This window comes from Notolepis coatsorum (genome assembly GCF_963971535.1).
Source record: "Notolepis coatsorum genome assembly, chromosome: 14".
NCBI lineage: Eukaryota > Metazoa > Chordata > Actinopteri > Aulopiformes > Paralepididae > Notolepis > Notolepis coatsorum.
Genome location: NC_140178.1, coordinates 115577470 through 115604184, shown reverse-complemented (window position 1 = coordinate 115604184; position 26715 = coordinate 115577470). Strand labels below are relative to the sequence as shown.

General features: G+C 43.6%; 1 long non-coding RNA gene across 1 annotated transcript in view; it reads right to left on the bottom strand.

Moving 5' to 3' along the window:
- The window catches only part of LOC311240106, a 36455-nt gene extending 10610 nt beyond the window's left edge, over positions 1–25845 (bottom strand). Inside the window, exons 1-2 of the long non-coding RNA XR_014620468.1 lie at positions 25752–25845; positions 23914–24050 (exon numbers count right to left, since the gene is read on the bottom strand). This is a non-coding gene — a long non-coding RNA (uncharacterized lncRNA). The remainder of the gene's footprint in view (positions 1–23913; positions 24051–25751) is intronic.
- Positions 25846–26715: the final 870 nt, after the last annotated feature.

The window sequence follows — 26715 nt, the reverse complement described above, 5'->3', positions numbered from 1 at the left end:
CGTATTTGCAATTCCGATTTTTGTCTGTACATTGCTTTGATCTCGGTCTTTAGAATGTTAACTTGGTTATCTAGTCTAGTAGAGTTGTTGTATTTTAAAGAATTAAAAAGCGTTGAGTAAAGCTTTTCCATTTCAGACAGTTTTGTGTTTTGATTTTTGCGCAATATGGAGGTAAATCTATCCGAGAAATCCTTGATCATACCCTTTACCGACATCCATAATATTCTGGGATCTTGCACCGAGTTAGCATTATCTTGTAGGAATACTGTGAGAGCTTCTTTAATTTGTGTAATGAATTCCTTGTTGTTAAGCAGCATCGAATTAAAACGCCATCTTGGGGCCCGGGTAGATAGTGTACCAAATGTTGCTTTCAGGATTAAGTAGCAGTGATCTGATAGCGCATTGGGTGTCATTTCCACTTCGTATTTATCAAATATTCTCGGGGATGCAAAGACGTAATCAATTCTGGATAGTGTGTTGTGTCTCGCCGAACGACAGGAGTACTTGCGGGTCATGGGGTTAAGTGAACGCCATAAATCAGTTACTCCTGTTGATTTCGACCAATCTTTTAATGCTTTAGATGAATTCTTTTGTTCGCTGGAGAAGGAAAGGTAAGTTTTGTCCATCCTTGGGTTCCAAATGGCATTAAAATCCGCACCTATTATATATGAGTACTCGGGATGGTTTAACATTTCTCCTGTTAGTGAAGTGAAGAACCCCACTTCGTACAAATTCGGGGCATATACCGCTGCCAATGCAATTTTCCTGTTATTGTGTATAATCCTAGCTATAGTTATGCGCCCCTCAGCATCCGACCATACCCCTTTCAATTCGATATTTAATTTGCGTCTGACGACTATGGCTACCCCTCTAGTTCTCGTAGCAAAAGAAGAGTGACCAATATTATGGTATATGTTATCCGCTAACGTATTTATGTCTCCCTCTAAAATGTGCGTTTCGCTTAATAGTGCCACGTCCACATGTTCTTTTTTCATCAGTGTAAGCACGCTTTTGCGCTTGTGTTGTTTGTTTATCCCACCGGTGTTCCATACCATTATATTCAAACTAGCCATAGTCTATGCATGTTTTCGTGTAGTTTTTGGTAATGTTTCTGGAGTATGAAGCTACAATAGATGCACATCCAATTAATGAGGTCCCGTTGAGAGCTGAGCTTAAAAACATATATATATACAAATAAAAATCCCCTATTTTCCCCTCTCCCAGAAAGTCGAACATGCCTGTGTTCCAAGAACACATCCTCCGCGATTGACTTTCTCCCATGGTCCACCGGATTGCCCAACCTGAGCATTGTAATCCTAATTTTCCTATGCTCATTGCCATAGGATCTAACATTTCCATTCTATTGCAATAGAATGTCGCTTTTGGTCTTGCACCTTCCCTTACTGTAATGAAGTATTGTGATAAATAACCTAAAGATAAAAATAAAAAATAAAATAAAAAGAGAATAAACCTTTATCGACATATTCCTTTGAACCCTCCACCAACGTGTGGGGGAAAAAAAAGGAAAAGATTGTAGATCAATATTGAAACCTTAATGTGAAGAACATTGGAAAAGAATAATGTAAGTTACAATATATTTAAAAAATATATAGTAATATTGACACCTTAATGTGAAGAACATTGGAAAAGAACAATGTAAGTTAAATTATATTTAAAAAATATAGAGTAATGAGAAGAAAAAATTTAATAAAATAAAAATCAATGGAAAGATATAGATAAGGAATAAGAGATAAATAATTATCAACGTGGAGAAGCCACTAGAACCGATTTAACTGATTAGATAAGATAGAAAAGCAGCGCCTTTTAGCGCTTCAATGTGCCTTTAATGGAGTGATTACTTAAATTGTTAGAATAACCTTGCTGTGCTCATACGTTTATGTGTGGATAATTTTAAAGTATTATTATTAAGGGCTGATTGCACTTCATTTAATTTATTATCTGCTATGTGTATGCACAACGAATGTTATTGTTAGAGTTGTATGCTTCGTTGTCATGGTGCCTTATATTCTAGAAGGTTGTAGAATATACTAGTGCCTAGACTATTTTACATTCCAGAATGATCTAAGAGACCCAGGGCATTTGAGCGATAAACCCAGAATATTCCAGATAGATCTTTTTGCATTGATATTTATTTGTCCCCTCAGAGACCAGAGACTGAAATTATAATGTATTATGAATCGTATTCTACACAGTACACTTTGTTATAGACGACTTGCATATCGTTTGCTACTTTGATGAACACAGCAATGTCATTCCAACACTGGTGGAATGACCTCATTGATGAACACAATAAAGTCATTCCCACACTGGTATATATTTAGAGAGAGGCTTAACTGATTCCGGCATTTCCGTCATGCTTTGGGTTATTTGCTGCATTTTGAATCAGGAAATCCTCAGCATCAAAGGGTGTAAATGGACCTGACCTGCGGCCGTTATTGTCCAAGAATGATAACAGCGCCGGATATGCTAGCCTTGGCTTGTGGCCGGCTATGTACAGCTTTTGCATCACAACTTTGTATGGTTGACGTTGGATGATGGCCTCTCTGCTCAAATCTTCGTAGATAAATATTGGTTTATCACCATACTTCAGCTTCCCACGTTGGTTGCGAGCATATTTGATGATTTCATCCCTTGTTGTAGTTTTCCGCAGAGTGACAATGATGACTCTCGGCCCGTTGATATTTTGCCCCTGGGAACCAATTCTGTAAACTTGTTCCACTTCTGGCACTTTGTTTGGATCGGAGTTTTCCAAAATCGTTGATAACTCTTTTGGAAAGTTGATGTCATCGCAGTTCACTGATTCATCAAGCCCCACAATGCGGATGTTATTCCGCCTGTGGTAACGATGGGTTTCTAGTTGCCTCTCCATCACTTCGTTTTTAAGCAATTTTATTTCCCTCCGGTATTCATCTTTCACTTTTTCCATCTCTTCTCCCATCTCTGTCATGATACCTTCGTTCGCCTTGACTGCTTTTGTGTTTTCTGTCACCGAAATCTCCACTGTCGTGATTCGCTTTGACTGTGCATCGATCGCTTCCTTGACTTCTTCTAATTTCTCATTGATGCGATCGAATTTAGCCTCGATGCGATCGAATTTAGCCTCGACGTTTGCCTCGAGCGCCTTGATGTGTGTAATCTGCAGGTTAGACTGTTCTACCATCTGTTCTTTCATCAGGTTAGACTGTTCTAACTGTTCTTTCATCAGGTTAGACAGTGTGTTGAAATCGGGTGGATTTCTGCTTTCTTCAGTTGACGGCATATGGTAGATAGATGCAGTGACGTTGGAATCCATAAATCTGGCTGCTCTCCCTTTTACGGAGCTTGAATCTGTACCTTCTTTTATGTTGGTCTCTATTGACTCTCTTTCGGGGACCGTAATCGATGATCCCGATAAGTTGTCCTCTTCCTTCTCCTCCTCGGAGCTTGTCGCCGTCGGCTCAGAACCAGCGACGGTTAGGACGCGTCTTTCTCGTTTTTTTGCGTCCTGCGCCGTTGAAGTTGCCGTAGTTATTTTCTCTGCCTTCTTTCCACCTTTAACCATATTGTCTTTTGATATGGTTAGTAGAGGGTCTTAACAATACATACGATGTGGTCTATTCTCTTTCTTTACTGTCCAAATAATGTTTTTAAACGAAATTAGCGTTAGTGGGAGCGGAGCAATTGCAAAATGCGTGTGCTACATGTTGTAGCGTAACCGGAAGTAATTGCCATTATTATGGCCCATTCAAAGTCCTATATGTATTGTTCATTGTGTAGCAACGTTAAACTTTTTCATTCACATATTCATAGTAAAATATGGTCTAATGCAGGGGTGGCCAACCAGTCAGAGACTAAGAGCCACAAAAAAATGACTGTGGTACCACAAAGAGCCACACCATATACCAGCGTTTCTCAACTTTTTTTTCAGTCACGGCACCCTTCATGTGTTTATAGGTCTCACCCTCTGGCCTCTGAAGTTGCTAATGTCTTTTTTATTTGGGCCTCACAGGGTTAAAAGTACCCTGTGAGACCCACGGTTGCAAAATTACAAAATCACTTTTAGCCATTTAAAAAAATAATGTTTATTTAAAAAATGTTAAAGGGGAACTATTTTACTATTTCTTTCACTATTTGGGCACTTTTACACAATTCCTGTGAGTCTATGGAACACCTAGGTTTTTTTCAAAAAAAATGCATTGTTTTGTATTTCTAATCAAGTACTAAAAACCGCATTTTTCTACCTCAAGATCTTAAGCCGTTTTGAGGCTGGGCTCCAACCACTGTGTGGCCTGGTGCCAACTGCCACATCAACTGCCACATTATTATGCAGTTGAGAAATCTCTGACATCACAGATATGCACATTTTCAGATGACTCAGTTCAGTGAGGGTGAATATTGTGAGAGGAGAATTGGAAGAATTCGCCAATATGGGAATTAGAGACATATATCCTATTAATATAAGTCCACATAGCTAAGAAACAATGGTAAACACTGAAAAAAGCCATTTATAAGATAGTTCCCCTTTAAGCACATGTATAGTCAATTGGTCCTGTTGTTCAGCCTCACAATGCTATTTGATAGTAAATGTGTTTATATGTCCCACCCTCTGGCCTCTGAAGTTGCTAATTTCTTTTTAATTTGGGCCTCACAGGGTTAACCTCTTAAGCCCGAGATATACAGTAAAAGTGTATATTTTCAGCATTATGTTTGTTTACCAATTATTTTAACTGTTATTAGTGAAATATAAGATTATAGAAATCTCAGGGCATTGAGTCGGAAACCGGCGCATATTGACAGGAGGAAGTGGCACAGCCAAAAGTGAGTGTAGTCTTTTGAAGGAAGAGACTCAGGGCTTTCAAATTTCGAAAAACTACCCTACCCAGCTCACACCAGCCCCTGTCAATCATCTGACTTCTGGATTTACTTTTTAATTTCTCTTATTTTTTGGGATTATCTCCCACAAACCTGAACGTTATTGCCATAAAACAGAACGCAGTTAGTTTCTCTACCTTTCTGTGAACGTCTTGCAAAAAACGGTGTTGCAATATGATGAAAAATGGTGGAGAAATTTACATTATAAAAAAGATGGCAGAATTCAGTACTGTATCTACAAAACCTTCTGTTTAATCATCTTCCCTTTATTCATTTGCTTCGATTTTTCAGGTCTGGTCAATTTTAGCATGGTGTTATTTACAGTCAAAGATAATTTTTTTTTTAAATAGAATTGATATTCTCCTTTGGTTCATTACAATTTACTCAAGCCTAGTAACAGACACACTATTTCTGACACTGATCCATATATGTCCCTAGATTCAGATACCAAGAACATGCAAATGGACCATTTAAAAAAAAATTGTAAATGTTTATTCTACGTCCTTATGGAATGAGTGACATAAAAAAAAAAAAAAAAAAAAAAAAAAAAAAGTATGGATGGAAGAGCCGCACATTGACGGGCAAAGAGCCGCATGCGGCTCGCGAGCCGCGGGTTGGCCACCCCTGGTCTAATGTATAAGTATGTTTTCATCTCTTTCTGCAGCTTTCTCCAGAACGTGATCTATAGCCCCAAATGCATTATATTGATGATGAAATACAGTTTGATGGCAATCGGCGCGATATAAAAAATTTCAATTGGACGTACTTCTAGAAGTTTCTACGTATCATCTGATGCTGACCGGATGGGCGGGGGATCGTTTATAATTCCGTGGGCAGCATTATATCATTCATCTAGTGTGGGTCATATGTTCATCAGAGCAGTTTATATCGAACACGTTCAAAAATAACGCTGAATCTTACTGTATCTTCCTCGCGCCGTTGGACGATCAGCGTGGTGTAGACCGTTTTCGATTATGGGATGTTTATCCAGATGAACCATTTTCAGGTTGTATAATACTATATACGTCCAAATAACGTTGTTTATTGAGTTAGGGCGAGCGATTGATCATCCAGTGTGTTGAGATGGAGTCCGGCTACCGATCGCGAGTGCCCGGAGCACATAGGATGAGCACTTCCTGTTTGGCGAGCCCCTCCCTCTTGGCCGATCTGCCACCAGATGGCGCTCTCGAACCGTTAAACAGTTGATGGGAGCTCACCAGTACATCTCAGGGCTCCGGAAAGAAAATATGATTTCGATCACAGATTTTTGAAATATTGATATCAAAGACGAGTTACGGCGTCTTCGGCAACTTGAGCATGGCGGGGAAGGACGCCTAAAAACGTCTTCCGGCAGCCAAAGTGTTAAATGAAAAACAATCTATTGTTTTTAATACAAATAGACCTCCTGTTCACTGTTTTTGGTTTGTTTTTCTTTTTTTTCTCGATATTAATATCCTATTCACTGTCACAGAGCTGTATTTTGGCTGGAAAAGCCGGCCAGATCCTGTTAGTGGTAGGGTGACTGTTGTGAAGGATCAGATTAAACCGAATATGTATATTTATTTATATATATATATTTAATTGTATTTGTATATCGTTTGATATCCCCTGTATATTCCTTGTACAATATGCATTGAATATCCCTTTAGTCTACTAAACAGCCCATAATAGTTTCATTCTACCATTGGACGAGAACCTGGCGCCAGGTTGCCATACCCCTAGGTCCAAGTTCAATCGTGCCGCCTAACATGTCGTGGCAAGCCCCGGTTCCGCGCAGGAATATGTCGGGCGAAATACGAATGGTACTATTTGTTCATAGCGCATATATATATATGGCGCAAGTAAAGTAGAACTTTCTTTTAGTCCAGTTCTTTACCCTCCAACAGAGTGACAGACGCAAAGCCTCCCCACGACGCACGTGCGGTGTAGTAAGGCCTACTTGGCCCAGAATAGGCATTGAGATATCGTGTAGATTAATAGTTGAATAGTCATAGTTTGGCACTATACCGTCGAGTTGGACGTATTCTATTAAGCTAATAATAGTCTATTTATGTATGGTGCATCGTTCGGTTAGAGTTCTAAAGTTATCAGTACCCCCATCGTTCCTGACGTTATCTGGACGCTTAACCAGGCTGGTCAGACCCCTAGTGGTGATTGCATCCGAGGAGCTCCGGGCCAAGAGCGACTGGACCTGTATATTGGATTACTCTACCCGGACGACGGCGAGCCTTCCACGGCTTGGATTATGCTTTGTGTGCTTTGATTATTCCATGGATAAAGGCCAACACTGCGGAGTGTTGGAACTACCCCCGGAGAGGACTCCAGGTGAGACGGCGCTCTACACCATTGAGGTCGCCTCACGTTTCTCCGTTGTGGACCGGCAGCTACCGTCCACAGAGGGTCCAGCTGTATTCGTCTGCGGTCCGAGGTTCTGTGGGCACCGTGTCCAAGACTTTGGATTCTCCCAAGACACCGTCGGCCAGATGGGATACCGCCAGCGGCTTCTCTAACCCCCCCCTCCTACTGTCTTACAACCAGCGGGACCCCCCCCCCCCCCCTTAGTGTATCCAGCTATAATCATTTAAGTACCATCGCTATCGTTTCCTAAATATTCCAGGTTGTATACTTACTCCCTGCGTAACCAGAGATTGGACATTCAATGTTGATTTACCTACGAATACTAATTTGCCATAAAAGTGCATATTTCATATTTCAAATCATAAATGTAATTAAGTGATCGTTGTATACACCTTTTGCTGTATTAAACCTTCGATTTGGTACATTTGTGTGGATTCGTTTCATCAGGTGGGAAAGTGTTCATCATACTTATATCTTGTACTGGGTGGCCAGAAGTTAAAGTACATGAGGTAGTGGTATTAAATATCATATCTAACAATACAGTCAGGGAATTGTACCCCTCAGTTACAATTGGTCCTTCGAGCCGGAGGGTAACTAGTGTAATATTAATATAGTGTTATTAATATCGAAATGGCCTATGATGAACACTCCACGAAACGATCCTCCTAACCTAGAACGCCCGCGGCGCAGACGACAGACACCTCAGTACTTAGAGGCTTACACTGTCAGTCAACTACCTAGCCTTCGACAAACGGTAAACGCGGTAAAAGTAGAAAGTAAAATTATGTCTGACCTTAACGACCAGGTTTCCCCGACCACAGAGGCCATAGTAGGTCCTAATGTAACTGACCAAGCTCACGGTGGGGACCAGGAGGGAATTGACATGCCTTTACCCCCCGCCACTACCCAAGAAGTAGTCCCCGACCAGCCCCGGGAGGAAGACAACCCTACAGAGAGAGAACTCTGCACGGAAGAAGAGGAGGAGAGCGCCGAGGAACTAGAGCTCCAGGACTCCCCAACGAGTACCCCCAGGAGCGGCTCACGCAGGAGCGGCTCACCTCCACAACCGCCTTCCCCCAGCGAAGCGGAGAGGATACTACAACAGGCGTTCCTCGTCAGCCTGACAGCCTCTACCGAACGCGACCGACTCCAAGCGCAGATGCTTAGCGAGCGCGAACACCTCCAAGCACAGCAACGGAGCGAAGAACAGCGCACACGCCTGGAGATGAGACGCTTCCAGACAGAAGAGAATATGGCAAGAGACCGGGCCGACGCCCAGCGTGCCGCTGCCGGTGCCCAAAGAGACGCAGAGCGCGACAGACTACAAGCGCAACTAATAGAGCAGCTGATCAAAAGGACAACTCCCTCTCCCTCCGCCAGGGGTTCAAGGAACTCGTCGAGACAACAGTCAAGGGCAGCGTCACCACAACGAGCAAGCGACCCTGAACTTGACCAACAGACCGAGTCTAGACCCCCCGCAGACCCCCTTCCCAAACCGGTCCAAGCGAGACCCAGCTACAAGGAAGGAGCGGCATACACTGCGGAGAAGCTAAATAAACGATTACAGGATCTGGAAGATCTGATAGAGGAAGAAGAGGGAGAGGAGGAGAACCAAGCCCGACGACAGCACAGTACTCCACCGGACCAGGAGGTCCCATACAGTCCAGGCTATACCCCCGCGGGCCAGTACCAGCCCACAGCGAGGCGCAAGAGGGGACTCGCCCAGGAGGTCTCTCCCCCAACGCTCGCTGATGTATCAGCCATCCACGGCGTCATACAATGCCACACCGTCATTCCCAGACTTCGCCTATGAGAGTCGAGCACAGTACACGGAGCTCCGGATGTGCTTAGAGACAATGATGGTGGATGTCGCTGATGAACGCCACAAGTATGCAATATTACTGAAGCACCTGAAAGTACCGCGAGCGCACAATATAGCGCTAGCCTATGCTACCTCTTCGACTCCATACACAGCGGCCCTTGCAGCGCTGGATCAGAGATATGGACGTATATGGGATTACGTAATCCAGGAGATAAGGCATATTGACCGCCTACCCCCAGCCACAGACAATCGCTCACTAGACGACCTGTCAATCAAAGTGCAGCCCCTGGTAGGGATGCTGGGAGCGCAACGGGAGAAGGGCATGCATGAGCTATACGCCAACTCTAACGTCGAGAGGATTTTGGAGAAGCTGCCACCCGCAAGACAGGAGCGCTTTAGGCGGCAGAGGGATCACCGGGATCCCAACGGCCCCGAGCCATCCCTCCTTGATCTAGCCGACTTCCTGGCGAGAGAAGTCAGCAGCTTACGACTGGACACCTTCGGGCGGAGCACGCCAAGCCCCAGAGAGGGACCCAGGAGAATAAATGATGGAAGAAGATCGGTGACTGTCATGCACCAATCAGAGTCAGTACCGAGCAGTAAGAGTCACAGCACCCCCTCGAGAAAAGAGAAGTGGAAGATAGCGTGTCCCTACTGTGAGAAAGAACACTGGCTGTCACAATGTGACCTATTCACAAAGATGAATGCAGAAGAAGTGAGTCAATGGATAAAATCCAACCGGCGCTGTTATCGATGTGCGCGGCCCCACATGGCAGCCGAATGCCGCCTAAAGAAAAAGTGCAGCCGGTGCGATGGAGCCCATCTAGATATACTACACGAAAGTAACGGAAGACGGCCTATACCTGCACCACGGAGCGGCACCAAGGCAAGTGTCATGTACATTGACCCCGCCAGCAGCAGCGGAGCCCAAGTGCTCTTAAAGGTAGTCCGTGTGACATTGAGCTACCAAGATAAAGTCATGGACACTTACGCCGTCCTTGATGACGGGTCAGAGAAGACCCTTCTGCTCGCCTCCGCTGCGACCCAGTTGGGACTGCGGGGGAGCAAGAACGAAATGACGATTCGGACAATAAGAAGAGATTTAAAGACGATAAAGGGCGAGAATGTCTCCTTCACCATCGCAGCCAACGGGGCAGCCAGAGCGACGGTACAAGATCACAAATGCTTTCACCAGCCAAGAAATAGGACTATCGCAGTACACCTACCCTGTCACCAAGTTGATGGATAAATATGTGCACCTGCGCCAATTACCTATCCCGCTCATAGACGGCGCTACCCCGACCCTGTTGATAGGCTCCGACCATGCAGAACTCATAGTCCCGATTGACCGGGTCCATACAGGCCCCCGAGGCTGTCCTGCAGCAGTCGAGACCCGCCTAGGGTGGACCCTACAAGGCCCCCTCGCTAAATCTCTCAACCGAACAGCAGCCACTAGCTGCTTCCACTCCAGAACGACAGAAGAAGACACCACTCTCCTGCAGCATGTCGAGAGGCTATGGACCCTAGAGACAATGCCCTTTAAGAACGAAAAGAAAGATATTCGCTCTAAAGAAGACATTTACGCCATCAACCTACTCGAGCAGGGGACAAAGAGAGTCACAGTCGGCGGAGTGATGAGATACGCAACTCCACTCCTGAGGCGAGAGGGAATGCCCACCTTTCACGCAAAGAAAGACGCCACGGAGCGCTATCTACTGAACACAGAGCGGCGCCTAGCCAAAGACCCCGCTCAAGAGAGTGTGTACCGAGCTGAGATTGAGAAGCTAATCACAGCGGGACACGTAACAAAGATTGACATTAAAGAGGCCGATCAGACGACCGAATCATGGTACGTGCCGCATCACAAGGTCCATCACAGCGGCAAGGATCGCATTGTGTTTAACTGCAGCTACCAGATCGGATCCCAAAATCTGAATAAAGAGCTCTTGCCCGGCCCCACACTCGGCCCCTCCCTACTAGGCGTGCTACTGCGCTTCCGCCAGGACAAGGTGGCTATAAGCGGGGATATCAAAGGGATGTTCTTGCAGGTGAGACTAGTAGAGGAGGACAAGCCTCTGCTACGGTTCCTATGGAGAGAGAAGATCGGAGATGAGAACCCATCCATCTACCAGTGGGAAGTACTCCCCTTCGGAACCACATGCAGCCCGTGCTGTGCTACATTTGCACTACAGAAACACGTCACAGAGGACCCAGCAGCAGATGAAGAGGTCCAACACAGTGTGAAGAACAGTTTCTACGTGGACAACTGTTTACAAAGCGTCTCGACTCAAGAAGAAGCCGAGGCTCTCCTAATCAAGTTACGCGCCTCCCTGATCAAAGGCGGCTTTGATCTCAGGCAGTGGGCCAGCAGTGACCCGCACGTATTGCGCAGCCTCTCCTCCGCGGACAAGGCTGCCAGCAGCGAGACCTGGATGGCGACAATCCCAGGAGAAGCCCAAGAAATGACACCAGGACTAGTCTGGCGCTTCAAAACAGACTCGCTCCACTATAGACACAAACCCTTGGCTCCAGAGCAGGGAAGGTCGGCGGCGATACCGACCACCAGACGGAGTGTGTACAGAACACTCGCCAGACAATATGACCCGTTGGGATGTATTCTACCTTACACCACCAGGGCAAAGATGATCGTACGAGCACTATGGGACAAGGACCAGGGCTGGGACGACCCAATACCCGCACACCTTGCCTCAACATGGAGAGAGTGGGAGACGGAACTCCGCTCACTCCCAGGTGTCAATATACGCCGCAGCTACTTCCCATCCACAGTGAGGCCAGAGACATGCGAGATTGAGCTACACGTCTTCAGCGACGCCTCCGAAGTAGCCTACGGATCGGTGGCCTACTTGCGTGCCCAAGAGATGGGAGGAAAGATACACACTGCTTTCATCCTGGCACGCTCAAGAATAGCCCCACGTAAGCAACAATCTATCCCACGTCTAGAGCTCTGCGCAGCCCTCGCAGGAGCGCATCTAGCCACGTTAATCCAACGTGAACTCACCATCCCGGTGCATAGAACAATCTTGTGGTCAGATTCCACGACAGTACTCACATGGATCAAGTCCGATTCATGCAGATACAAAGTCTTCGTGGGAGTCAGAGTCACCGAGATTCAAGAGTTAACAGAAGAAGCAAGCTGGCGGTATGTGGACACCAAACACAATCCAGCTGACGTCATCACCCGGGGAATGTCTCTGGATGACCTAACCCGTCGCAACATCTACAGTGACGGACCAGCATTCCTCAAGCTCCCGGAAGGAGATTGGCCTACGCCCACCCCGAGGGAAGCAAGTAACGAGGAGGCTGAAAACAAGAAACCTATGTTCTGTGGACTGAGCACTGTCGCCTCCACAGACCCCAACATAGATGACTGCATTACCCTAGAGAGTGCGCAACAAAGAACATTCCTGCGGCACCACCCAGAGATTCAGTCCACCACTGACATGTCAGCAGCTGACTACGAAGAAGCAGAACTTCTTCTACTACAACGAGCCCAGAGAGACTCGTTCCCCGATGAGCTAGACTGTCTACAGGGAGGAAACCCCGTCCCATCAGACAGCAGACTGATTCACCTGGCACCAGAGAGTGACGCCCATAATCTCATCAGAGTGGGTGGTCGCCTGCGGAGAGCCCCCGATCTACCAGATGACATTAAGTACCCGATCGTCTTGAACAGCCGACACAAGGTCACAGAGCTGATCATAAAGAAATACGACGAGGATGTACACCACGCAGGAGCAGAGAGAGTCTTCGCGGAGATCAGACGTCGTTATTGGATATTGCAAGGGAGAGAAGCAGTACGGCGCTTCCAGCGAACCTGTCTAGACTGCCGTAAGTGGCGCGCGCAGCCCAGCATACCACGGATGGCTGACTTACCCCCCTGTCGCCTCCGAATCGGCGACAAGCCATTCCACTCCACAGGCATGGACTGCTTTGGCCCGTTGTATATAAAGAGAGGAAGAGGCACCGAGAAGCGGTGGGGTATTGTATTCAAATGCATGACCACCAGAGCGATACATATCGAGCTCCTTCCGACCATGAGCACAGACTCATTCCTTATGGCCTTCCGGAGATTCGCATCACGGAAAGGAAAACCGTCTACATTGTTGTCTGATCACGGGACCAACTTCAAAGGCGGAGAAAGAGAGCTGAGAGAGAGCTTCCAAGCTATGGGCCCAGAACTTAAGACCCACCTCGCTCCAGCCCAGATTGACTTCCAGTTTAATCCCCCGAACGCACCCCACTTCGGTGGAACCTGGGAACGAGAAGTACGTTCTATAAAGACAGCCCTGTACGCAGTACTTGGAGCCCAGACTGTGGCGGAGGAAGTCCTAATGACAGTCCTCACGGAGATCGAGGGAGTATTGAACTCAAAGCCCCTCGGTTACGTCTCCAGTGATGTAGCAGATGTCGACCCAGTCACCCCCAACACACTCCTAATGGGGCGGCTGGACCCCGCGCTACCCCAGACAATGTACATGCCCGAAGAAGCGAACGGCCGAAGAATGTGGAGGTACAGCCAAGTACTAGCTGACAAGTTTTGGAGCAGCTTCCTACTTCACTACCTACCGTCTCTACAGACCCGCCAGAAGTGGGTAAAAGAGAGAGACAATTTGACAGAAGGAACAGTAGTCATGATTATTGACCAGTCACTACCCAGAGCTATGTGGCCGGCTGGCCGCGTAAGCAAAGTGATCACCGGTGCCGATGGCAAGGTCCGAGCAGCTGAAGTACTCGTCCAAGGGCGCACCTACACACGTCCCGTGGCGAGGCTCATAGAACTGCCCCGACTCCCAGATACTATCGATGATGACCATGACCCCATGACTTTGTGAGTTGACTGACCCTTACAGCGGACCTTGAGTGGTAGACAGTGCGGTTAATCTGTCTCTGCTTAGCTAATTAGGTGGGACTAATTAGGGGGCGGCTGTTGTGAAGGATCAGATTAAACCGAATATGTATATTTATTTATATATATTTAATTGTATTTGTATATCGTTTGATATCCCCTGTATATTCCTTGTACAATATGCATTGAATATCCCTTTAGTCTACTAAACAGCCCATAATAGTTTCATTCTACCATTGGACGAGAACCTGGCGCCAGGTTGCCATACCCCTAGGTCCAAGTTCAATCGTGCCGCCTAACATGTCGTGGCAAGCCCCGGTTCCGCGCAGGAATATGTCGGGCGAAATACGAATGGTACTATTTGTTCATAGCGCATATATATATATGGCGCAAGTAAAGTAGAACTTTCTTTTAGTCCAGTTCTTTACCCTCCAACAGAGTGACAGACGCAAAGCCTCCCCACGACGCACGTGCGGTGTAGTAAGGCCTACTTGGCCCAGAATAGGCATTGAGATATCGTGTAGATTAATAGTTGAATAGTCATAGTTTGGCACTATACCGTCGAGTTGGACGTATTCTATTAAGCTAATAATAGTCTATTTATGTATGGTGCATCGTTCGGTTAGAGTTCTAAAGTTATCAGTACCCCCATCATTCCTGACGTTATCTGGACGCTTAACCAGGCTGGTCAGACCCCTAGTGGTGATTGCATCCGAGGAGCTCCGGGCCAAGAGCGACTGGACCTGTATATTGGATTACTCTACCCGGACGACGGCGAGCCTTCCACGGCTTGGATTATGCTTTGTGTGCTTTGATTATTCCATGGATAAAGGCCAACACTGCGGAGTGTTGGAACTACCCCCGGAGAGGACTCCAGGTGAGACGGCGCTCTACACCATTGAGGTCGCCTCACGTTTCTCCGTTGTGGACCGGCAGCTACCGTCCACAGAGGGTCCAGCTGTATTCGTCTGCGGTCCGAGGTTCTGTGGGCACCGTGTCCAAGACTTTGGATTCTCCCAAGACACCGTCGGCCAGATGGGATACCGCCAGCGGCTTCTCTAACCCCCCCCTCCTACTGTCTTACAACCAGCGGGACCCCCCCCCTTAGTGTATCCAGCTATAATCATTTAAGTACCATCGCTATCGTTTCCTAAATATTCCAGGTTGTATACTTACTCCCTGCGTAACCAGAGATTGGACATTCAATGTTGATTTACCTACGAATACTCATTTGCCATAAAAGTGCATATTTCATATTTCAAATCATAAATGTAATTAAGTGATCGTTGTATACACCTTTTGCTGTATTAAACCTTTGATTTGGTACATTTGTGTGGATTCGTTTCATCAGGTGGGAAAGTGTTCATCATACTTATATCTTGTACTGGGTGGCCAGAAGTTAAAGTACATGAGGTAGTGGTATTAAATATCATATCTAACAATACAGTCAGGGAATTGTACCCCTGAGTTAGTGACCATATTTTGATTTCCAAAAAAGAGGACATGCCCCCCCAGCCTCGAGATACTTAATGGAATGCGTTGCTCATGGGACGACTGGTTACACTATGTTTTAGTGCGCGCGCTCCCGCGCATAGATGTTCCCTTGCATAGCACAGACTAAAGACAGTGCCTAATTGCCTCTACGAATGGAATGTAACACATTTAATTCACAAGTTTTGTGTGAATGTATCTGAGAACGTATTTGAACACACCTGATGACCGGCCATATTGTTATGCAAAGTAGTACTTAGCGAGTTGGCGCATCAGTCGAGTGCAGCGCATTCCTGTGTGCACATCTGTGCATGTGCATGCTTCTGCTCAGACTGGTTGCACGGTATGTGCAACCACGTCCCATGAGCAACGCATGCCTGATGATACTCAACGTTTACTCAAAGATGCATTATTGTTTTAATATATTTAAAGTATGCCTCCTCTCTATGGATATAAAATTATTATTTATATTATTTGACTATATAACACAACAATATCTCTCTATAACCAAAGACAAACCAAAGTTAACAATCAGCATGCTTGATTATGCCTAGAATTATCTGACAAATCTCAATGGCACAATAATTACTTAAAAATCAACCTGTAACAAAATAATAGCTCTCTTTTCAAGTCTTACTGGACAAAAATAAATAACAAAATATATGAAATAATAGAAAATAGAAAATCCAGTTAACAAATATCCTTTTCAGACAAATTGTTTTTTTTTGCCATGTTTCAATGAGATATTGTGCAATGGTTTCTGCCGTCTCATTTGGTGTATTTAACCTAGATTAATTTTGTTTGCATGCCATCCCTCTTCCAGTCAAAGTACTGTATTATGATTGGGAATATTTTCACTGCTCCATGGTTACTCCTGTCTGTAGAAACACGACAGTACTGGATATGATTTGAGCGCTTCATGTGCGACATCAATCGAGTCGAGTGGGGCGCTATAACACATTGGCTTCGGATTTAGTGCGCGCACTACTGAACTTCGCCTCCCATTTGTTCCGACGGGTCGGTACATTTGGAATTTCTTCTTCAGTTCATCTGTAAAAGTACATTCTTTGGCATTGTGAATGTGAGCTGCGCGCAGGCCTGCGCTCCACTCTGTCCTCTGTTTGTGCGAGACTGCGAGTGTAGTTGTAGAGCCGCCCACAAAGCTTCTCAGGGATTACGTCACACACGCAACAGAGTACCGTAGTATTCTGTGCAATGCGCCAGTCAATTTAAGTACATGCAAACGGTCTGTGAAAGCCGGACATTATCATGAATTTATAAACCCCCCCGGACGGCCCGGACAGGGCGTGAAAAGAGGACATGTCCGGGCAAAAGAGGACGTTTGGTCACCCTAGTTAGTGGGGCTATCCCGAGAATGCACCCTCCTTCCCAGTCCCCACTTCTCTCTGCCTATGGCTCTGGGTTAGCTTGTTAGCTTACGCTAACGTAACGTTATCTTCGATCTTTAACGCGACGTGGGCATAATGGAGTGGCAAGGATAGCAAAGCAGGTTAGATGCATTGGACCCGTTGCGGAATAAAACAGCAGGGACATGTTTTGGGTCACAGAATAGGCACACTAGTGACGCTCTGTGTGCTGTTGATGTTAAACAGAGTTTCACAACACTGGGCGCGGGGCGATGACGTCGCCGGATTTTCAAAATAAGAGTATCGCAATATGAATCGATCTTTTTACGTTGCATCGATCCTATTTGATTATTGATAATAGATCGATATATCGATCTGGATCGATGTATCGTCCCACCCCTACATGTAACCCGAGCCGATCGGATTCATTGTGGAGCCTCAGAACAGCGTGGAATACATATGTACAGTATGTAGCGTTGGATCAATAAAAGCAATCGATTTTTGGAATGGCGATCAGGAATTGGAATGATCTTTTTGGAGAACATCTGATCTGAGGTAAGGAATCTATTTTACAAGTCTTGGGATAATCAGAGTTGTATTCGCTGAGATCTCAGCGTTCGCCCTATGTGTGTGTGTGTGGGCGATCGCTTTGAGGAAATCAGAGAATCGATTTTTCAGATCGCCTATATAGCGTGCATACGTACACATATACTATCGATAATCTAGCGTTTAATTGAAAACGATTCATAAATAGGCCGAAAAATGACAACGTTTGTGTATTCTAGAATATTCCAGAAAAGGGCGATTATCATGGAATATTTATATTTTACTTGAAAACGAGGGCTTTTCAAAATGCTATAAAACGAAAATGAACAGATAAAAAAACAATCCGCTTCGACAATGTTGATGGAAAACGAGTCATTGATAAGCGATGGGCAGATTAAAACATAGATTAGGCGTTATTAACGCTAACATTGAAGTGGATAGTGGGCATTCAAGTGGTAAATCAAGATTAAGCTTGGGCTCTGAAAGTGTTAAGTGTATAGTTAATTTATCTTTTACAGTTTTTGTATTTTTCTGACATGGGGGCTCAACAATAAATGATAAATGACAATCAGAAATCTCAAGTTGCATGTTGTTATTCTAACCAGCTTAGTTCTGTTGCATTTCCAATTTATTTATGTAAATTAGAAATGTATCAGGAATCGATAAAGGAATCGATAAAGAATCGGACGATAAGCAGAATAGATAATGGAATCGTATCAATAAAATCTTATCAATTCCCATCCCTAAGTAGTATGGATAAAATCCTAACAATACCCATCCCTACATCCCATGGGAGTGGTTCATTACCATATATGGATAATCATGCACGAGCATAGACGGTAAGAACAATGGTATTTATCAACACGGAGTGTGCGTAGGACCCGTGTACGCACGGTTGATAAATCCCGAGACATTCTAAATTCCTTGTGTAGGAACGAAAATAGAACACTTTCTACGCATTATTGATAAATGAGGGCCCAGGTTCATAATTCCAAGCCGCCGTCACTTTGCAGAGTGTTTACAAGCCAAGTATGATGAGATCGCCTTACTCCTTCATACTCTGATAGACAACGATGCATGGCACGTAAGTTTCACCACGGACATATGGACCTGTGATGTTAACCCTGTCAGCATGCTAGGTCTGACGGCGCAGTGGCTGGACAAAGATTTCAAACTGTACAGAGCGGTGTTGCATTCTCACGAACTACCAGGTTCACACACTGCCGATATGATCCGTTTGGCTTTTGTAGCTATGCTTCAGAAATGGAACATAACGAAAGAGATGGTCCATGTTGTCCTAAGAGACAACGCACGTAACATGGCAAAGGCTATGGAGGATTACAATGTTGATAGCCTGGGCTGCATGGCCCACACCTTACAGCTGGCTGTGAACGAGGTTGTGCTGAGCCAAAGAGCTGTGATTGACTGTGTTGCCATCGGTCGGAAGATTGTTAGACACTTTAAGCACTCCCAAGTAGCGACCACCTGCCTGAAAGAGTTAATGGTGGCCCTGAAAATAACAAAATCACGACTCCAACAAGATGTGGCCACACGTTGGAACAGTACATTCTACATGCTCCAGAGTCTGGTGAAGCAGAAGCAAGCTATCGCAGCTTATGCTGTAGAATACAAGTTGCCAGCAACACTCAACGCGACCAATGGACCCTGGTTGAAAACATCTTGACCATCCTCAATCCTTGTTAACGGCTGACTAGAAATATTAGCAAAGCTACAGCCACTACTGCAGACGTGATCCCCTCCATCCAAGCCCTAACACGCCTGCTAAAACAAACCGTCCCAACAGACCACAGAGTGAAAACTACAAAGCAAACTACAAAGCCCTGTTAAAAGCAGTCCAAAGGCATTTTGGTGACAGAGGAAAAGCCCATGTATTATCTCTCCACGATATTGGACCCGAGGTACAAGGACCGCTACTTCAGCCGTGCATCAAAATGTCAAGCTACAGAAATGCTGCGGGAACAGCTGCACAAAATCGAGACAGACACCCCCGTAGGGTTGGGCACCGAAAACCGGTTCTAATAGGAACCGGTTCCTAACTTCCGGTTCTGGAACCGGAAGTAACATATTTGAATTTCGATTCTAAATTTCGATTTTTTTTTTTTTTTTTTACTTTAATACCCTAGTTACAGTACAGCAACCAAATTAAACTGTATCAAGTCAACTGAAAATGTGTAGTATGATTTTCTTTTTGAAATAAAATAAAAATAAAAATCTCCTTCGAAATAAGCTGTGACCTGTTTTGACCTGCACCTCAAAGAATCGGAATCGAGAATCGTTTAGAACAGGAATCGATATGGAGAATCGGAATCGGAACCGGAATCGTTCAAATCCAAACGATGCCCAACCCTACACCCCCGGCCCCCAGTCAGACGAGCCACCGGCAAAGAGGACCAGGGAAGACGAGAACAACAACAACTCGCTCTTGGGAATGTTTGAGGCAATCATGGAAGAAAACACAGATGCTGCAACTGAACAACAGGAAAACAGCAGAGTGGATGCGGACGTAAGTGTATATTTTATTTTAATGTTTTATGAACACTGTATAACTTGTGTTATGGAACCGGTAGAACGTCATCATAATTAGATCCCGTTCTTCTGTGCTTTTGTTTTTACTGTTAGCTCCAGTCCTATCTGTTGGAGCCCACCTGAGCCGTTGCCCGCTGGAATACTGGAGTAGCAGCCAGTCCCGTTACGAGTGCCTGGCCCAACTTGCTCATACATTTCTGTCAGCGCCTTGCACTAGCGTTGACTCTGAGCGTTTGTTTCCTGCTGCTGGACACGTGATGACCGAGCAATGTGCATGCGAGAAGGCAGATATGCTAATCTTTATTAAAAAAAAATCGCCCACTGATCCGACCAGAATAAAAAAAAAACAGTAGACGAGTTACCAAAAAAATAACAATACAGGGTCAAACGTGAATCTATCCGTCTCTCTCTCCCCCCTCTCTCTCTCTCTCTCATTGAGAAAAAAAACGAAAACAATTGAAAGTTTGAAACCGCAAAGCTTTAGTAGTTTAGTGGAAAAAAAGGGTTCACTCACTGTCATTTATATGGATTATTATAAGGCAAGCCATTAATCCTTTGTTCTGTAAAAATGACTGTTTGTTACTGTGTGGAACTTGTTTCAGTAGCTTATTTATTTGTTTTTGATACTGTGAGGAATGCACTTTTTCAGTTTGTATTCTTTGTTTACATAGAGACATATCTGACTGTCCGATTTTACTTGCCAGTATTGAATTTGAATCCCAGGCTTATGCAAATATTTGCAACAGTTCTAGAGGCCTTTATTTTATTTTTACATCACCGAGTGATGAACCTCACTATGGCAATTGGCAAATGTTTACATTTTGCAATGTTATGTTTACAAGTTATTGACAGGATGTCAAATACTTTGTTTGGTTTATTTAATTATTTTTGAGGCGTGCTGTCCTATAAATGCCAAGTAATAGTTGTTTCATGGACCAAGACCACAACAGTCTCCTCTCCTATAGCGTCAAATGTTTTATCTGCTGACAAAGCACAATACCTGTTGGTTTTTAGTTCACTCATTGTTCAGGGAAACACATTGTTAATGACATTGACGGATTGTGAATTTTGTGATAAAAATTATATTTATTTGGAAAAATAAAAACAGTCACTTTATTTGAAGAGTCAAAACTGTTGTCTTGGCTTTGTTTTGTTCATAGTAGTAACGCTCATGTCATGATAAATCTGGTTAGGTAAAAACTACAGGAATACACATTTTTTAAATAATAATAATAATAATACAATAAATATATATATATATATATATTATCGGTTATCAGTATCGGTATCGGTCTTGAGCAGAAAGTTATCGATATTTAAAAAAATCAATATCGTGCACCCCTAATAATAATATAAAACAGCCATGTATGGTCACCACAGATAATCCAATATCAGTTGGATAACAGATTTCTACAGGGGTGCAGTCGTAATATCAGAACTGCCTGTACGCTGTTTAAATTATGGCATGTGCACACGCATACATGTTCCCTCGCGTGCGCACAGAACAGATGATTATTATGCATAAATAGTAGGAAACATGTTTGTATAGGAAATTACTAGTTTTAGTTTAGTTTTTGTAAATATTGCCTTGAAATAGATAAGCTGAAAAATGTAGCAGGATGTAGCCTTCAATATATAAAGAAATTATATTGTCAACAGATATGGTTGAAAAACAAACAATGTTTTAAATGTAATTGTAGATACAATATTGTAGTTACAATTTATTTAATTGAATGAACTTAAACTAGAAAAGTAAATACAAACTAAATTAACAATGTAACTTACAGTTTACAGTTTCCTTCTGAAGCACAACGAATGGTCTCATACTTCCAGTCGGGACCATTTGGTTCCACAGCTCAAGCAAACCCCCACCAATTGGTACAGGGCTTGTATTTTGGTTTTGCACTTCTCTTTCTTTGTTATGCTATTGGTATCCTATTATTATGCAAAGACTAGGTGATAGATAAGTGCCGGGTACTTGGCGCACGGCGCGACGAGTTGAGTGAAAGTTGTGAATGCATTTTTGTGTGCGCGAGTGCACACCCATGCGCGTACTTCTGCTCAGAAAACTGCTGGGTCGGCGTGGTACCACCACTGGATTTCTACAACTACTGAACAAGCCCATCCGGATTATCTGTGGTGACCATCCATGGCTGTTCAGATCCTCCTCACCCCCCCCTCCACCCCACATACCAACCTCCTCCAATGTACAGTTTCTTCATCAAATGTATATACTCTTTTTTACTCTTTTTGTATCACAAACAGTACTGTATTTGTAAATCTGGTACGTCATAAATGTATAGATGTAGCAGTACTGTCTATCTGTATGTCATGTATGTCATATATGTTATGATGAATTGAAAATGGGGGACCCTGATGTAAACAAGACAAAAGTCTTTCTCTGGTCTGCATCCCCTTAACAATTGTTTGTATTGAGCTGTACTGTATTGTACCTAGGGATGGGTACCGTTCACATTTGAACCGATACCGGTACCTGTGAATCGATACCGGTACCCAACGGTACTTTTTTCGGTACTTTAGTCTCTAAAAATGTAATCTACCTACCTCAGTTGTAAAAAAAAAAATCAAAACTTTATATTTAATAAATAATGTATTATTACTTTATTATTATTTACATCTTACTGATGTAAAGCACTTTGAACTGCAATCCCCTGTATGAAAGGTGCTATACAAATAGTTATTTTGTTATTTTATTTAGAACATATATATATATATATATATATACACAGTCACACATATATTTAAATAAATGTTATGTTTATTTAAAAAATATGTTTATTTAACAAATGAACAAAAAAAAAGGTACACATCTATACATTTAAATACAAAATAAATAAAGGTATTGTATTTTACAAAATAACAAGTATAAAACAAGGGTAAACAAACCACTCTAGCAGCAATTAACTATTCTGCTGATCAAAAAAGAGTCAAATACACATCTATGTATTTAAATAACAAATAAAATAAAGTATTTTACAACTGATTAAACAAACAATCTAGCAGCAATGAACTACTCTGCTGCTGATTGAGTATTCTAGCAGTACTTTTCGCTCCACCCCCGCTTTGGAGAAGACTAGGGATGGGTACCTTTCACATTTGAACCGATACCGGTACCGGTACCTCTGAATCGATACCGGTACCCAACGGTACCTTTTTTCGGTACTTTAGTCTCAAGAAATTTAATTTACCTACCTCAGTCGTAAAAAAAAAATCCAAACTTCAAATAACTACAATTTCGACAGTTTTCGGCTTGTCATTGCTCCGACTGCTTTGTTGTTGAATCAAGTCAAATCCTAGGTAAGCATATATTGTGCGTGTGAACGTTGACATGAAAAAAAAAATAAAAAATCTCACTTGATTTGATACTCGGTAGTACCGACGTGTTTCGGTTCGGTACCTCAAAAGTACAGAATTCGGTACCCATCCCTAGAGAAGAACCTGCCCACTGTACCAAGAAATATATCAGAGACATAACAACCTGCCCACTGTACCAAGATATCAGAGACAAGTATAGTCCCCATGAATTGCAAACACCCAAAGAGAGTTTGAAAACATGTATTGTGCCGTTGACATTAACGTGCGGTTTCGTTTTGCGGCTAAACAAAACGTGACGTCATCGGACTTTTTTTCTTTTCTTCTCATAACCGACAGTAGGCACTGTTGGATCTCACGTGAATCGATACTCGGTAGTACCGACGTGTTTCGGTAGGTACCTTTAAAAGTACAGAATTCGGTACCCATAGTAATCGATTACTCGCGGCTATTCCAAGTTGGCACCTTGCACGGTTCCCTCCGCCGTCGGTGTGTGAATGTGTGAGTGAATGGGTGAATGTGAGGCATAAGTTGTAAAGCATTTTGGATATAAAAGCTGTTATATAAATAGAGTCCATTTACCATTAGCTGCGCTGTCGCTTATTCTACACAGAAATACCCAGACAAACACACGACGACAGGCAGGAAAATACATTTAAACTGCAGGAATACGACAGGAATTAAATGTAAACCCAGTAGGTAAAATTCACCTGCAGGTGACTTGCTTAATCCTCCCTGTGTCCGTCTCTCTCCACTGGTGAGCGTTGTGGGGCTGTGTGTGATGGAGCAGGTGAGCTGGTGGAGTGAATGACTGATGTGGAGGTTTCCAGGGGTTAAGAGCTGGCTCCTGTGGGATTTATTCAATAACAGGTAGGGGTTATTAAGTAAAACGGATTAATACAATGGTGAGTGAGAAATCTTCTTAGGGACCTGCACTGGCTCCCCATTGCTGCACGAATCCGCTTCAAGGCCCTCGACCTGGCATACTGTGCGGCAAAGGGAACCGCTCCCGCCTACTAGAGTTGTTCCGATACCGATACCAGTATCGGAAATGCCGCCGATACTGCCTAAAATGCTGGTATCGGCGAGTACCCTCTAATTCTGCGCTCCGATACCATATGACGTAATTTATCAACAACACTGCGGTCTGCTGAGTGAGCATTATAAAACAAACGTATTTTTAACCGACCGTGAATTAAAGTGTCAATGCCATTTGTCATTTTAACAGCAGATACTTTCCAGATACTTTGCCATCGTCCCGACAGAGCACTGTTGACGGGGAGCTCTGATGGATTCGCTTGGTGGTGTTATTAGCATTGAACAGCTAACCGAAAGTTTTAGCTTTAACGTTACCTTGGCTAAAGTTGGGGCTATTCATAATCCAGCAATAATGGCTGCAGACCTGCAAGCAAAGTACAGCAAGTTGGCAAAGGAGTATTCCAAGTTAAATCACATTTTCACCAGTAATGTTACAGTCTTTCCATCTACCGGTAGCTCATGCTAGCTAACCTAGCTCACGTCGTCACTGATCGACCACCTCGCGTACACAATTAATGACATGTTGCGGACAGCCATATCGGTGACAATGTTTAGCTTTTAGTGCCAAATGAGTCTGAGGCGGAGTCTCAAAAGAGAATGTTGAATATTTATTGTGCAAAAATCACAACAGAGCCTCTGGTACTACAGTAGCTAACCTAAACGGAGCCTTCAGCCTTGTGGAAGCAAGTGCAGCAACGAATAATGTCCGTGTGGAACTAATGTGCCAACAACCTTTCCGTGGGTGAACTCATTGAGATAGTTTTCAATTACTGATACTAATCTATACAATCACCTGTTGTTGAATAAATACCATTACTTTATAGTTATTACTAAAAAACAGTATATATAAAACAGTAGCTGTATAATTTTTTTTTAAGTTTTATAATTTATTTATAAAATTATTTATAAATTTATTTTTTTAATGTATGCACTGGTATCGGATCAGTATCGGTATCGGCCGATACCCAAATATCGGAATCGGATCGGGAAGGAAAAAATGGTATCGGAACATCTCTACCGCCTACCTCCGGTCAATGGCCTCTAACTACACACCCTCAAGACCCCTACGCTCTGCATCTTCTGGCCGCCTCAGACCCACTCCTATCCGAGCTCCAGGAGAGTCATCAAAGAGAAGTCGCCTTTTCTCAGTCCTTGCCCCACAATGGTGGAATGAACTACCCTACCCACCCCAGTTAGGACAGCCAAAACCCATCCAATATTTTGCCGTCGACTAAAGACGCACTTCTTCAACCATTATCTGAATTAAATAAAATACAAAAAAATATCTAATCCTAACTAACCTTACTGTCATGCACTTGTCCTAATAAACTAACCTACACTATAGCACTCAACACTTTGATGAACATTGTTACTCAGCTGATAGAGTTGTACCCTTCCTGATGACTTGTCGTACAGAACTTGTAAGTCGCTTTGGATAAAAGCGTCAGCTAAATGACTAAATGTAAATGTAAAGCAATACTACATGAGGATCAAAGGAAATCCAACCTACCGGCAGCGGTCTTCGTAGGCGCACACTCCTCTCTGGTAGTACTTGCAGATGGTGGACGTCTTGCTGTTGGCCAGGTCATGAGAGAACACGCACCTGTTCCCCTCCCGACACACGCCGTGGATGAAGTACCTATCGGAGCCACACGGATGATCTCGTCAATGAATGGAAAATGCTTTTCTTATGATTTTATATATAATAATAATATTATAATAATAATAAACGTTATTTGTATAGCACTTTTCATACAGAAGTTGCAGTTCAAAGTGCTTCACAACAGTAAAAAATACAGGCATAAGCGAGCATAAAAAAAAAGATAGAGGTAGCAAGGTAAGGTAAATCAGTGTTTCACATTAGGATCTAGCAAATAGGCCTTTCTGTTTACGGTTTCATTCAGTAATGCAAATAATAAAAATAGAATATACAGAGTAAAAACAAAGTGCGGTTGGATTCAGTTTAAAAATAGGCTAAAAATTCTAAAAGAGAACGGACATACAACAGGGTATTTAACATACAACAGATCAGTGAATCAGCAAGAAGTAAAAAGTGTGATAAAATAGTTCAATTTTGAATTACAACAGAGCAGTGCTCTTAAAATTACAGTGCATAGAACAGACACATGAATTTGATAGGAAGTGTAGGTAGGGTAAGAATAGTGCAGGTAAAGTACAATTTGTGTCAGGATATCCCTGATGTTTCATTTAAATGCCTGAGCAAAGAGATAGGTTTTAAGCTGTCTTTTGAAGATGTCTAGCGAGTTGGCTTCCCTGATGTTTTGGGGTAGTTTGTTCCATAGTTTTGGGGCATAGTTGATAAAGGCTGCATTACCGATCCTATTTTGACTGTTTCTGGGAGCGTCTAGTAGTCCAGCAGCTGATGATCGCAGTGTTCTTGCTGGCCTGTAATATATTAGAGTATTGGCGATGTAGCTAGGTCCCTGTCCATTTAGAGCTTTGTATGTAAGGAG